The 15,776-nt window shown below is 39.5% G+C and overlaps 1 long non-coding RNA gene across 1 annotated transcript in view; it reads left to right on the top strand.

The window, feature by feature from the left end:
• LOC120401210 overlaps nt 1-15,776 on the top strand; it is a 255,911-nt gene continuing 240,135 nt past the window's right edge. The window contains exon 1 of the long non-coding RNA XR_005596309.1: nt 1-150. This is a non-coding gene — a long non-coding RNA (uncharacterized LOC120401210). The remainder of the gene's footprint in view (nt 151-15,776) is intronic.

The following is a 15,776-nucleotide window of genomic DNA, read 5'->3' on the forward strand; positions in this document are numbered from 1 at the left end:
CTTGTTTCCTGCAGGCTTCCTCTGTAGGCCACACCTCCAACAGAGAACAGCTATACTGAGTAGAGAAAGGGCGGAGCTAGCTAGAAGAAGATTCAATCTGCCTTTTCCACAGAACCCGTGAGGAAGTGAGCCCAGGTCCTCCTGTTTACAGTGAGTCAGATCCCAAAGGGAGAATTGTTTAAAGGTTGTGGGAGGACATGGAGATTTTTGAGGCATGTCCTTCCAATGTTGTATTCAGAACTTTCCCCCTGACCCATCCCCATGAATGTTTCAAACATTTGTTCCTTATAAGTATGTTTTAATGACAAAATATACTGAAAAATATAAATCCAACCCTGCAAATAGAATTGAGGTGATAAGTATGCCCATAATGTAGCCTGCCAAAGCATACAGGAGTATGTTATGGTATTGCCATCTTGAAGCATTCAAAAATGAGTCAGAGCCTCCAAAAGTTGTGTAAAAATCATGGGATTTTAAAAAAATAAGGTCGGGGGGATTAAAATTTGTTTTCTGAGCCTTTTGGGTTTGCAAGGATAGATTCCCCCCTACCTCAAATGAAAGCTGAGGTGGTATTATTCCAGGAATTGGGCTAAGAAAAAACAAAACAAAACCAAATACTGAGAGAGTTGGCAGCATTACCATTGCCAGATATGCCCAGTTTATGCAGTGAGAGGTATAACTTGGTTGTCACAGTGATTGTGGGTAGCACAAAACCCACAGCAAACCCAAACTAGTAGCAATGAGCATGTTTTTCCTGCAAAAAAAGAAGTAGCAGAAAAACACCCCATGTGTTAAGCCACCCTGACTCATAAAACCTTCTCCTGCAATGGAAGTATTTCTCTGCAACTGGCACCTGCATGTTAGTGCTTATCCAGCAATATGCTGCTGCTAGTGCTGCCCAGACTGTTTGGTATAAAGTGCTTAATGGACAAAAAGGTTCTTATTTAATAGGCTTAATATTTTACCAGAGATCTGACTGTGTGTAGCACTGCTATAAGTTAATTGTAAAGCACGTATATTCATTTCACAAGATGTGTTATTTACCTGGTATGACATTCACTGCATCATAGTTGGTACTATATGTTTTTATTTAGTTCTCTAAACTTATTTTTAAAATTGGTTTATCACTCACAAGGAGGTCTGCAGGCATCTGCAAACAATAAAGTTCCATTAAATGGATGTTTAACTGTTTCCTTTCTGTACTGGGTGTCTGTATGTTATCTCACTCAATGAAGTTTACATTCAGTAGGCTTCACAGGATATTGAGGTAAAGCAGCCATCTAACAGCTAACAGAAATAAGAAAGCAGCTGGGTCCAATTACTGTATTTAGTGGATCTTGTTGTGCCTAATTGGGGTGGAGTACTAAACTTCAGTCCACCTGTTAGCTGTTTGGGCTCTGCCTCCAGTTGTATAAGCTTGTCTTTGGGCTTTCACTAGGAAAGTATTCTCCTGCATAGGCTTTTTCTAGCCAAGACTTAGTTTCATATTGAAGCCAGAGGAATTTTTTTTTCCTTGGGGGTAGCCAAATACAAAAAAGGGTCTGTGAATAGAAAAAACAGGAGCTGAGTTAAACCAGTTAACACTCCTAGTGGTGTGGTATTGTCTGTTTGGAGAGTTCTTACTTTATCTGGAGAACTTGATTTAAAGGCAGTAAAGAATCCTGTTAATAATGCAATGTCTCTGTAAATTTAAAGTAATCTGTTATTGACTGGACAGTCAGGAAACATTGTTTCTAATATAGTGTTGCATAAAGTGGTTTTAGATAAGGAGAGCATGAAAGTATGGCTACTGAGAAATAGCTACTGGCTCTCTGGGCTATGAACCATCCTTTTGTTGTGTGTTTGTACAGTGCATCACACAATAGTGTTCTGGTCCTTGACTGAGATGCCTAGGTGCAACAGCATTACAAATAATAATAATAAAGCGGTGAGGGGTGGGTAGAAGGAACCATGCTGAAACCCTATGTGTCCAGGCAGATATCCCTGCCCTCCAGAGATCTAGTCATGTGGAGAGACAGTCATATGTATTTGCTCTTGATGACACTCTCCTGTTCCTGCTAGCTGAAATGTCAGTGTCACTCACAAGGAAGTCTGCAAGCAGTCAGCAAAGGTATCCCCCTTAATTCCTCCTTTCCCACTAGTGGAGGCTACTCTGAGGGCTTCCTCACATGTAGACAAGACTTTCTCCTCCTTCTCCACTGCTATCTAACCCTCACTGTGCCTCTTAGTGCCGCACAATGGGGAAGGAAGTAAGGAGGAATGGGTGGCCAGCAGTACTTCTTCCGGGACCTGAGAAGCAGTGCCTTCCAGCCCCAAGAAATGGTCATGTTATCAGGGAGACAGAAACAGAGAAGTTTCAAAGAAACTCATTGCAGTGAGAGGAACATATAGGAGAGATTGAACCATTGTAGGGAGAGGGCTTCTATAAAAGGGGTGGAGGTGTAATATGGCGGCCTGCCCCTTGACGGGCCAAGAGACCTGGGGCCAGTCAGCCAAGTTCAGTGAGCCCTGCCCCACTACACCTGTACAGCAGGGTGTAGGCCTTCAAAGGAGGAAGGCTCACTAGTTGAGTGCTGGCTGGGGAGGAGAACGAGGGTGCCTGGGTTAAGAGGATGCTGGTGAGGTGTGTAAAGACTGAGCCGAAGAAGAGCGAGAGGCTTGTGGGCTGAACTAGAACCTAGGGACTGAGGAGGAAAGCCCAACAGTGATGGGCTGGCTGAGGGAGAGCAGAAGCCGGTGGAAGACTTTAGTAGAAAGGCCTCGGAGCTTAGGCAAGAGCAGGAAATGCCCCAAAGGAGCCCAGGAGGAGCTGAGGTGAGAAGACAGGTGTTTTGTTAAGGAGGGGCTTCGCTCAGCTTTAGACCAGCGTGAAGACTTTGTGTTGGGATGTTGATACCTTGGAAGGAGTGGAATTCTTCAAAGTAGCTTGGCCAGAGATGGCTCCCTTCCTAGTGTGCTGGCTTTTTTGGATCCCATTCTCAGGCCCCTCTCTCTCTTCAGTATATAGAGAGCCTAAGTGCCTAACTCAGGGTTTGTGCATTCCACTGGGCAGTGAGGTTAGGTATGGGAATGCATAAGTGCTCTTTCACCATGGATACGGGCCTTATGCTCTTAACAGATCACACATCTAGATGTAGGAATATGAGAAAGAAGTGACAGGGAAATATGCATTCATATAACACCAAACCAAAATATATTTTACTGACTTTCCTTTTAAATTCTCATTTATTCTACAGCAGCCAAATGGTCTCTCTCATTGTGCAAATTTAAAAATATGGTCCCATGCCAGGGAGTTTAGGCCCCAGCCATGCAACTGGGTCCACGTAGGCAGACCTGTATTCCTGGCTTCTGGGCTTCCCAGAAGAAATGGGCCTTAAGGAGGGATTCGAGTAAAGAGAAAAGGGACGCTGGTGGTTCCAGTCAGTACTGCTGACTGTGCCGTTAAAATCCAGTTGGCTGCTTGCAGCAGCCATCTTGTCCCTCTGGCTCCTAGGCACAGGGTTGGCCAGGGAGGCTCTGCGCACTGCCTCCGCCCTGAGCACCGGCTCCCATTGATGGTAACTATGGCCAACAGAAACTGCAGAGGTGGTGCCCACAGGCAGGGACAGTGCATGGAGCCACCTGGCCGCCCCTGCACCTAGGAGACAGAGGAACATGCCGGCTGCTTCTGGGAGCTGCCTGAGGTAAGTGCTGCACTGCCCGGAGCCTGCACCCAACCCTCTCCTGTGTCCCAAGCCCCTGTCCCAGCTTGGCTGCCCAGAGCCTGTGCTCCAAACCCCCTCCCACACCTCAACCCCCTTCCCCAGTCCTGAGTCCCCTCCTGCACCCAAACTCCCTCCTGGAGCCCACACCCCTTCACATACCCAAGCCGCTACCCCAGCCCAGAGACCCCTCCTGCACACGAACCCCTCATCCCTGGCCCCATAGCAGAGCCTGCACCCCTAGCCAGAACTCTCACCCCCTACTACACCCCAGCCCGGAGCCCCTTCCCAAGCTCCAAACTCCTTGATCCCAGCCCAGAGCCCCCTCCAACACCCTGAACCCCTCATTTCTGGCCCCACCCTGGAGCCTGTGCCCCTAGCCCAGAGTCTGTACCCTGTCCTACACCCCAACCCTCTGTCCCAGCCTGGAGAAACCTCCCTGAACCTCTCATTTCTGGCCCCACCCCAGAGCCCGCATTCTGCCCAGAGACTATACCTCCTCCCACACTATGAACCCCTTGGCCCCAGCCACCTCCTGCATCCCAAACCCCTCATCCCCAGCTGGAGCCCTCTCACACCACAGCCCCCTGCAAATGAACAAGTGAGTGAAGGTGGGGGAAAGTGAACAACAGAGGGAGGGGGGATGGAGTGAGTGGAGGTGGGGCCTTGCAGAAGGAGTAGAGTGGTATGAGGCCTTGGAGCAGGGGTGAGGCACTGGTCTTTGGTTTTCTGCAAATAGAAAGTTGGCAACCCTAGAAAGTAGTGCTTCACAGGGACAGAATTCCACTCATGGGGGCAGTGTGAAAATGGCTACTTTGATATTTCCTTACTATTAACCCTGAATTCTTGCCTTCAACTAGACAATATTATTCCATGTTATGGAGGAAATTATGAAACCTTAGTAGGTTTGATTAGTAGGTTAGTAGGATGAGATCTTTTCCATCCATCAGTCTGAGCTTTCAGTACTTATAGCCCCAAACCACCATTCATGATAAACTGAATTAGAATAACATTAAAATAAATTTAAAAAAAAAATTAGAAAATTATTAGCTGAGAAAGAGAGCAGGAAAATAAGACGTTTCAACAAAGCAAAAGATTTAAGAAATTCTTATTTTTAATATCAAAATAAACAATTTGAAGTCCATGATTTTTAATATGCCAGAATATTAGACACATCACTGCAAAAGTTACTTCATCCAAAATTAACTGATTTATGGTTTAGTTCCTACATGAATAATGGTAACTACAGCTATGTAGCAGCCCCATCAAACAGTCTGAATTCACTCCTGGACAGCTGACCTCTATAATGTACAGAGGCTTAGGATATGTCACAACTATTTGAAACATTGCAATACCAACTTTTGTGACTATTGTGTAAGGTACTATAGCAAACTACTGAATATTTTATCTGCATTTATCAAGCAATAGATTTAAAAAAAAATTAAATAGCAACTTCTGTTGTACGTGCTGTGCCTTTTGTAGTTGCATTTCTTATTTAAAATTGTTCCCTTTTGGTAACTCTTGTTGCTTAAGTATTATGATGTTGGTGTTTCAGTCAAGGGTGGTGGTGTTTGTTTTGTACTGTTTGTTTGGTAGATTATGCTGTTTTTGTTGTTGTGATTTTACTGAGAAAGCCTTTGCCTAGCATACAATCACAAATATGTGAGTGGTGTGTTGAGGAGATATGTAGGGGTCAGGGGGAAGACATCTCTAGCTCTTAAAAAGGGGGGAGGGGCTTCTGTGTGTGCGTGTACATATGTACGTACAGTCCCCATCACAATTGGGGGCCTGATCTTTGGTTGATGGCAGCTAAACTCTATTGCTATATAAATAATATAGTAACCCTCTTGAGTCAACAGTAACTTCTGCAACTATTGCTTACATGTGGGTAGGTGGAGCAGAGGGGAGAGAATGGCCATTATTGATGCTTGATTTCCACTCTTTTTCCCTCCCCACTTAAACACTGAATTTTAGGACCTCATATACCTCACTCATCTTCATGGTATCCACCTGCCTTTCAGAGTAACAAATATACATCGTGACTGTCTGTCCAGTGGGGGTCTCTCTCAGTACCTTTCTCTCAATATCTGTCTCCACACAGTGGACACCCACTACCTCTGTGAGGTCAGGGCCCTCAAAAGCTGCAGGGGTAGGGAAAAGGGAAATGTTTATGAAATTTTCTGTGATAAAACACATTAGTAAGCAAATTATGAGTCCTGTATTCATACTGGATGGTATGCCCCTTCCGCCCAAATGCTTTTCTCCTGCCTCTAATTAGTAACAGCATGTTTTGTCTTCTCCCTCAACTTCCCTTCTTTTTTTTGAAGCAATGATGGTGACAAGTGGGACTATGTCAGAACTCTATATATCCCCCAGCTCCAATTCAGGTTTTAGGTGAGTCATTATCATAACTTTTGAGAAATTGGCAACATGGTCTTATGGTGGATATACATGCAAGTTTTTCAAACTCTGTTTTTGAGAGGAGTAAAGGTATTCTAGAACTTGAAAACAAAAACATGGTAGAAAAATTGGGTGAGATTGCGAGAGTGAAATAAGAGTCTTGAGGAATGATCATTTATTCTAAATGGATGCAGTCCTTCAAGCAGTGACCATCTTGTTTATTATCTGGAATAGGTTGCCATTTCTTCTCTGAACCACCAGATGCCACACTTTTACTGCAAAATTCTATTCCTCCACCTGCACAACAGAAACAAATGTTTATCTTTCTATATTTTAATATAGCCCTTCAGTTTTGCTTCCTTTAAAAGGTTTAATTTTTAAGTCTTTTAAGCAGTGCTTTCTGCCTTAGCTATACATTTACTGTAACTCTTATTTCTATATTGTTTGCAAACTAGTTGTAGATGGTTATTCAAAAAACACTTTATAAGCTCTCTTCTACTAGCCAGTTATGAATCTACCACCTATGAGTCATAATGACACAGGACGAAGATTTAAAAATCCCTACCCAAACATAAAAAATAAAAGAACAATATGACACCTGGTGTGAAGCAGCAACAAAATGTTTAAAATCATTAGTGCAAAATTAAATGTAATCAACAATTTATCTGCCATAACTTAAGTAAACATCAAGACAAGCATAATTTCTGTTCTTGTATACAAGAAGGGCTGGAGGGGAAATTGTTTATTCTAATACTTTTTTTAGTACTCTGCTTTTTAAAATGTAACTGATTCACGTCATTTCTCTTACATCGACCTTTATTATTCAGATTAAACATTCTTCAGTTATATGCTTTTAAGATAGATACATTTTCTACAATTTGGTTAACTGAAAAATTACTGATTTACAATTTGGTGTTCAGATGTTTAACATGATTTTACTGTAAAATGTGTGGGTTTTTTTTTAACTAAACCTTTTTCAGTAGATTCATAAATAATTCACACATTTGTAAATGAATTGATTGTTTAGTACAGAATGAAAAGATCAAAGCTTGAATCATCCATTTTGGACCAAAGACAGTGTATTGTGGCATAATCAGAGGAACACACACCAACACATTAATATAGAAAATAAACATAATTTTGGACAAACTATATGAAGGAATTGCAAGAGTTTAGATAAACAGGTAAATGTGTTAGCTGTAATAGATGTTGGATTTAGTTGTGGGGTTTTTTGGTTTTTTTTTTAACTTACATTACGTTATTTGAGGGTATATTAAATGACATGATGTAGTGTTATTGCAGGCATTTTGAATTCCCTCATCCCAATGAACCGAAAGCACCCTTAGATCCATGTGATTTCAATAGTTAAAGGCAGCTGCAAAAGCAAACCTTTCAGTATAAAAACAGATGCATATACTGAATATAAATAAACATCCCTATTGGAACTATATAAAAGGATAGTATGCAAATATAAAAGACATGAATAAAATATTCTGACAGTTAAAGCAGAGGCTTTCGTTCATAATTAAAATACAGATGATAACTTAGAACACAATGCCTTTTATTTCTGTCAGTGTTGCTGCTCAACAGTTATCACACTAGTGGTTCTGTATTTCACATTACCGTATGGAAACTAAACTGAAAGACACAAAGCAGTAATGTTTTGGAAGTAGAATATGTGGTAATGGTATATGCTATATTTTATATAAAGGCTACTTTAAAGATACCGGCATCAACGTAACATGAACATTTTTCACAGCACTCAGCTATAAATTTAGAACACTATCCAATTTCAGTCTCAGTACAAAAATATTAAACAATGAATTATAATGAACAACACAGAATAGTCCAGAGCCTTTTTTACATAATCCCTCAGTGTAGAATCAGGATTTATTTGGACTCGACTGAATTGCCCATGGTTAGCGGAAATCACTGTTTGTTCTTGATTCAAGAAAGAATAGTCTTTTTCTTGACATAAAAATGTCAAAAAGTTTCATAACAATATTTTATGATGTCATTACAATTCTTTTTTCTTTAAAAATACAGCATTAAGTCATTCCATTACACTCCCTTTTTCTTAATCTCTTCCTTTTTCTAAAAAATTGACATATTTATCATTGATTTTCAAGCAGATGTTGTACTGGATGCCCTTTTTTAAAAAGTACCTAAGTTAATTTGACCTCTCTTAATGATTGCTCACATATTCCTTAGTAAGTGAATAAAACTTTTCTTTCACAGGATAGTAGGTACTTAATCCTCATTATTGAGAATATGCTGAAACCTTGAATACTTGTCAAAGATTCATTTTATAATCCTGAGGTTGGTTTGCCGTTCAGTGATTTACACTGGGACTGCGCTTACAATAATTGATTCATTCCATACTTAGTCTACTGGTGTCATTAAAATGACAGTACTTCGTTTTCGCTGTTGCAGTTTAGATTTGCTTTAAAAAGGTTTCATTTCCACCTAGAAATATATAGCACTTGAAGGAAATAGGGCATTTTGTATGTCAGAATAAAACCCGAATGACTTAACTTTTTAGTCTAAGAATGTTATACTTGAAACATATCTAAAACAAATATATTGTATGAGTTATTTGATAAAAGTTTAAATGTAAATACATGAACAGAATACATATTTTATGGTTCTCTGGCAGTTTCTTGATTATGGAAACTGCATTTTTTCTTGATACTGTGACTATTGTCCAAAAATTATCTGCAAAACGTAAGTTTGAAAATATGGCTACTATAATCAGTTTCTTTGATGAAAAACATACAGAGAGTAAGTTTCAAGAATATTGATGGTCATTTCTAATTTAGTACTAGGTACAAATATGCATATGTACATAATGCATTTGCCACGTTCCTTTACTATATATTGTCTTCTGTGGGGGGAAAAAGGAATCAAATGAAAGGTGTCTAACCAATTCCTCACATTGACAATGTGACATGTAGCTTTCATTTTCTTGAGTGTGTTTGACTAGAGGATTAACTAAGTGCTAAGCTACAGTAGGTTCCTCTAAAGGACACTGTAGTGTTTTCCCCCTTAGGTCCTGGTTTTGTGACGCTATTAAAGAGCTCTCAATGAATGCACTAATTATTGCCCAGCAAACTGGAGTAAGTTATAATTTCTATTCAATAAAAAAAATTAAAAGGTTATAAATGAAAAAAGGTTTTGTGCAGCTCTTCCAGTAATATCATGTCATGTTAATTTTAATGAAGCTTCATTAAACTTTCCAGATAAGTAAAAAAGATAATTGTGGTTCATTAACATTGTGGTTCTATCCACAGCTGAAAAACATGTTGTAAAAAAGTTAATAAAAAAGATTCAAATACAGTACATGACTGAATAGGAAGGAGACTGTGTAAAAGAATTAATTAACCACCAAAACTGTCATTGATGGTCTAGTAAACTAGCAAAAGGCAGGAAAAAACAGAGTTAAGGCTGTAATAATATGCTTCACCAATCCTGATGTTCTTAAGTAGTGCAACACACAGTACTGTATGTGAGATCATCTAGGGCCCAATTCTGCCCTCAAATAACCCCCTGTTCCCCCTCATGGAAGTCAATGGGTGTTTGTGTACATATTCAAGAGTAGAGTTGGGCTCTTACAGTTTGCAGACACTTTTTGCACTATGTGATTAAGGATGATGATTTGGGCCTGACTGATATTATCTTTGATTTTTTTGAATTGTTTGACCCTGAATATTTTTTAATGAAGTTTTCTGCTGTAGTTAAAATTCCTTTGTTTTCAATGTGGGAAAAACAAAGTGTTAAGGTGGGGGGGGGGGTCCTCTGCATTTTCACTGAGATTTTCATCAAGTCTGGATACGCCCACGTGATCTATAGTTCAGTGACACAATATCCAATTAGTAAGTTATTGACAAAATAGAAAGCAGTGGCTTGATTAATCTTTGGTTGTTTTGTCTACTTCATGTATTCATTGTGTCTATATCCAAAACCCGGTATAATTTTGTTTTAATAAAAAATAGCACTAGATATCTTAAATAAACTTTTAAATTAAACATTTTCTATTTTGTTAATTTTCTCAAATGGTGTAAATCTGGATTAAAGCACAAAACTGATTTTTTACAGTTAATTTTAAAAGTATATTTGAGCTACAGTTGGAGAAAAACCATTTGAAACTACTGTGTTAACTTGCATTTATGTTTTATATCTATGACCAATTTCAAAACAGATTTGGCAAAAAAGCAAATAGCTTCCAAACAGAGATCTGGTATTAAAATTTTCAGTCTGGAGAAAAATGTCTCTGACCAAATTATAAACTCCCTTGTCAGGTGATTACAATGTAAACAATGACTGATGTTATGGGGGGGAGTGGCTTGTGAGTTCATTGTTTTTACCATACATTTCGCACATAACCTCCTTTATAAGTAGAGATTGAGCAAAAAATTATATTCTTCTGCTAAAAAAAAAAATCCTCTAATTAAAATGTGATTTATAGTTGCACTTACAAGTTTTTAGTGAATTGACCTAAACATTTCTCTGTAAACTGCATCTTTTATTTCTAAAACAGGGGAGAGTTCAAAGTGGCATATTCCATTAGTGGTGTAACTAAAAGACCCCACGTAATGTGACAAATCAATTTATTGAAGGAACTGGTAAGCAAGAAAAATAAGTATTTTGGCAGTATATTCCTCCTACTTGTTGAATTTAAGAAATCTACAAAATTGGTATAAGCATTGTCTCAAACAGACCTGTTGTAAGCCTGTACTTAAGTCATTAAAAAACCTAAGCAGTTTACTCTGTTGAAAACTAAGTAGTATATTGGCCAAAAGTTAAATTATCATCTTGTGCTATTTTAGATTTAAATAAAATATTCTTAATCTACTGAAGCAAATACTTTAAGAACATTTTAAGTAAGCGGATGCTGTAGCTGGAAAATACCATGGTACTAATATCCCTAGGAAATGCTTTTTTATCATCCAGTTAGAATAAACAAAAACCCACCCCAGGCTAACTAAAACAGTCTTTTTTTCAGAATATCAGTAGGAGACTTATGCACTGCATAATGCATGCAATATAAATTTGTTATAGAAAAGTAAAAGTAAAAATATAGATATTGCAGGAAAGTAACCAAAATATACATTTACCTTTTTGTAGGTATGTAAATAGTCTTGGTGAGGCTACTTATAGATACTGAGTTATGAATATTGTATTCACGTATGAGTAGTGTATGAATATTGTCTATTAAAAATGTTTTGTGTGTGCAGATTGAATTATATAGGAAACCGTGAAACCCATATATTGAAATTTTAAAAAATACACTTTCTACCAGTCCTGTTTTTTCTCAAACTACTGAGTTTCTCACTGTGCTCTGCATAGTGGTCCACAGAGTGAAACATTTTGAAAAAGGGACTGAGGTGTTGGGAGGAGAGGTGATCTTTCTTTTACTATTGGGAAGTAGTCTTCAGAATGAAAAATCTAGAAAACTAGTGTCCTACTCTGCCATGGTTACAGAGGTGCTAAATATGATATGTAAAAGCAATGCTGTCCTATTAGAAAATAATAAGAGCACTGGAAAAATTTGTACATAATGCTATATGGCTTTTCAGTTTCCTTTTGAAAATCCAGACAAGATTTTCACCTTGTTTCACTGCATCAGGTAAATGTTCTACAGAGAAAAAAAATAGGTCAATGTTCTACAGACAAGAAAAAAAGATTAACAAATTGTTAATCCAGTAATTGCAACAAATAATTAGCTTTCTCGTAATGAGATATCCAAGCACCGTGAATAGGAATTATATCAAACATGGACACACTCTTCTCCCCCCACTTATCTTCCTTGTCGAATTTTTTTTTTAAATTTGAGATGAAAGTAAGAAATGTTCTTGCTATTAAAAACTTAAAAAAAAAAAAAAATTCCTTCCTAGTAAACCACCAAACAGTTCAAAGGAAGAAGAAGAGAGTTTTTCTTTCTCTTCTTCTTACCCTCCTCATTATGGAAGCAAATTTACCTGTTTCATAAATGCCTGTTGTAATTCCTCTTATTACTGTAGATTGTTTTTATCAGAAATGCTATAACTTCTGAAGCTTAGGGCTTGAAACTGTTATCTACATTCAAATTAGTTTGAACCAAAATCCTGGTTCTAAGCACTCCAGAAATTTGGGAAAGTTCAGATAAGGATCCAAATCCAAACTTTGCTTTTTGGCCCATCTGTCATATCTGAATAATACTTTGTTTATATGCAGTACCTGCTGTCTGTCGTTCTCAAAGTTCATTACCAACAACATTCCTTAATAAAAATTCAACTGCATTTTACATTTCCAGTATTATGTGGGCCCTTCTTATAAAACCATGTTACCTAAACCAGTTCTAAGGAGAGTTTAAAATACTTCAGGCTAAATATTTGAAAATGGCTTTGCTGGCCAGAGAACTATACTGAACATGTTTTAGACACATAAAGTGGACACTCAATACAAGATCAGCTGGGGCCATAGCCTTAGTTAGTTCTAGGCCTGGCTCCTATATTTGGACCTTGGCAAGTTAAGGGCTACTGCCTTCAAATCTCATTTTTTCCCTTTTCTACCACCCAAGTACTAGAAACCTGCATTGCAAATTCCACACCAGTGCAGGCCCAGTTTCAATGGGCTGTCTGCCCAGGGGGTAGAAAGCAGCTTTGTGAGCAGAACTCAGCCATCCTGCCCCACCCCCCAAGTAACCTCTAAAAGAAGCTGCTTTGGAGTCTCCTCTCATTTGCATGGGGAGATTTAATTTCCATCTCTTAAATATGACGAATTGCTGAGATTTCCTTCAGTTAATGCTTTTAACAGCTCCCAATAAACTTCATTAATCAGGCCAGCTCTAGGCCCAATGTGCAGCCTGGAAGGAGCTAATTTGCCTGATGAGCCCCCGACTTTAGTGAATAAACAGGTGGATAAGCTGAAGGTTTTATGGCCTTAATTACACTCTAATCAGTTCAGCACTTGGCGGGCAAAAGGGAAGAGGGATAAAGGAGGCCACAGCAGTAGCAGCAGCTTTTCTCTTTCTTTTCCTCCATCTCTCTGATTTTTCACCCTGCCCTGTGTCTCTGCCCCACTTTCATGTCCTCTCTCCCTCTGCATCCTCTGTCTCCCTCTCATGCTGCTGCTTTTCCCTTTCTCGTGCCTTCCTTTTCCGGGGGGGGGGAGGGAATTTGCCCCCACGCTCCATTTCTTTCCCTTTCCATCTGTGTGACACACACAGGAATTCCCTGTTTTGTTTCTTTTCCTTTCTGTGCCTTTGCGACATGCACTTTGTACCCTGCCTTGTCTTTCCCTCTGTTCAGTCGGCCCCCCAGTCCTCTTTCACCTTTCCCCCTCCTCTCAATCTGTGCCTCTGCCCCCCCCCCCTTCACTCCTCCTCTGCCACATATTCTCCCTGTCACAGTTAGGCCGCCTGACAAATCACTTCAAGGGCAGCCTAACTTTGAAGGAGAAGACAAAGCTTTAGCATATGGTCCAATCCCCAGATGTTTGTCTTTCTCTCTCGCTCTCCCCCTCCAAGAAAGGCTAGTTGGGAAGCTGGGCTCTTTTCCCTTTCCACGCTCTAAGTTTTGCTTGGGGTCTGTAACTAGCAGCCTGGGCTGCATTTTCCCTTTATAGCCTCTCTGGCAGCAGAGGAGTGTGTGTGTGGATGGAGGGGGAGAATCACTGGTGCTTTCCCTGAACCTACTGATGGTTTGTACAGCATGGCTTGGGGAAGTCTCAGGCCTGTTAACCCAGAAGCCAGCGGGACACCTTTGTCTCCTAGCCAGATACTGTGTGTGTGTGGGGGGGGGACACCTTATAGGGAAGTAGGACCTGAATGCTCTTTTGCCACTGACAGTAGCATCCATGAGACTCAGCATAACCCAGGCCAGTAGGAAACTGTTGTAACTGGACCAAGGGGAGGGAGGGAAGGGTATGTGAGAGATATTTACTGAGCCCAGAGGAAGAAAACTCCTGGCTGCACCTCCTTCCCCTTCCTTTGCTCCCAGCTGCACGGAATCCGACTGCAAATAAACCCGATGCAGGCAGAAGAGTTAACACCCAGCTGCAGCAGTGAGAGCGGTCGCAGGCTGCGAGCCTCGCTGCGGCCATTGCTCTGCAGCTATGGGGGAGAACACAGGAGGAGGAACCTCCCCCCAAGTCCTGCAAAAACAGAGCTGAGCTCTGGCAGCAGCTGTCCCCTTTCACTGGCTCTTACTCCGGGAGTAGAGGCGGCTGCTCGCTCGGAGAGGTGAACACGCTAGGTAGCGAGGCTTGTGTTGTTTCATGTTGGCTGCTTTTCCAGGCTGAGGGGCTACAGCCGCTCCGGGGGGATGAGTGTGAAGCAGCAAGCACACACCAACTGCCACATGCAAAGCCTTCCTTTAAAAACAAAAAAAACAAATGTTCATTGTTTCTGATTATCTGCGTGCACAAGGGCTAGAAATGCTGAACTGGAGACAAATCATTAGAGAACAAAACTCTTTCAAGAGCAGCGGTTTGACACACTGTGCCCCTCAGGTTTTTTTTTTTTGTTTTGTCCTCTGGAAACAATGTACCTTTAGTTTCCTTATACAATGGCCCAGCCATCACCATAACTTAAATATCCATTTCTTCATCCATTCTGTGCACTTCGAAAAAAGGCATCGAAGAGGCAATTGTGAAACGCTTATTAACAATGGGGAGACCCAACTAAGAAAAGGGGAGTTCAAATAAATGTTGGCGATTGACATGTAACTGGCTGGAGTAGCTCTGAACTTCTTGGAAGCAATTGTCTTCTCAGATATATGAGCTTGAAAAGCCTTTGTTTCAGTATTTTAGTTTTCCAAAAATGCATCAGCACTTGAAATGGCGTAGGCGTATTATGAAAATAAAACCTTTTAATACTTAAGAACTCCTTCATATGGTTCCTAAGCATGTACAGGTAATAATATTAACTTTTAAAATTAAATGCCCCACACACGTAGAATATTATTGCCTAATGTTTATATAGCAAGGATTGCACTATTCCTGCTATTTCAGGGGTTGGCATGTTTTAGATTTGAAATTTGCATGGATGTGTTTAGATTGTTCCCTCCAATATTTCAAGTGTTCATTTTGTTTTAAAGTAAGCTAATTATTTTTTCACAGATTTGCACATAACAAATATTTGTAGAGTTGGATTGAATTATATATATATTTTTAAACAGGAACATATATGATCCTTATGTACTATTACCTGAATTGTATAGATTCCTTTTATATAGCTAAAAGAAATATACACAGTATTCTGTACAAACATTAATTCAAATAAAATGTTTTCTATGCATATATTACAATACATTTTGCTTACATAAATTGTTACAAAAAGGGCAGAATTAGCACAATCATTGTAACTGTGGTTTCTTTAGTTTCGTAGTAACCTAAATTTAAGTCATTCAGAAAAGTACTATATTAAATCAAGTCCTTCTAAAAATTCTCCAGAAAAAGGATTGCTTTGAAGCATGTTATTTAATTATCTTTCACTGGTTTCCTATGTTTTATATTAAACATCATCTTAAGGCTCTGAGTATTTCAGCTGTATTAAGTATTGGCTTTTTTGTATCTGTTTGTATTATGATAAAGTGAAAACTTGTCACTTGTATTAACAATTTAAGGGAAATCAAATGGATGTCAACAACCTGCAGTCTCTACTTACTGTACCTAGACTAAATTGTTTACACCTTA

This window comes from Mauremys reevesii, linkage group 3 (assembly GCF_016161935.1).
Source record: "Mauremys reevesii isolate NIE-2019 linkage group 3, ASM1616193v1, whole genome shotgun sequence".
NCBI lineage: Eukaryota > Metazoa > Chordata > Testudines > Geoemydidae > Mauremys > Mauremys reevesii.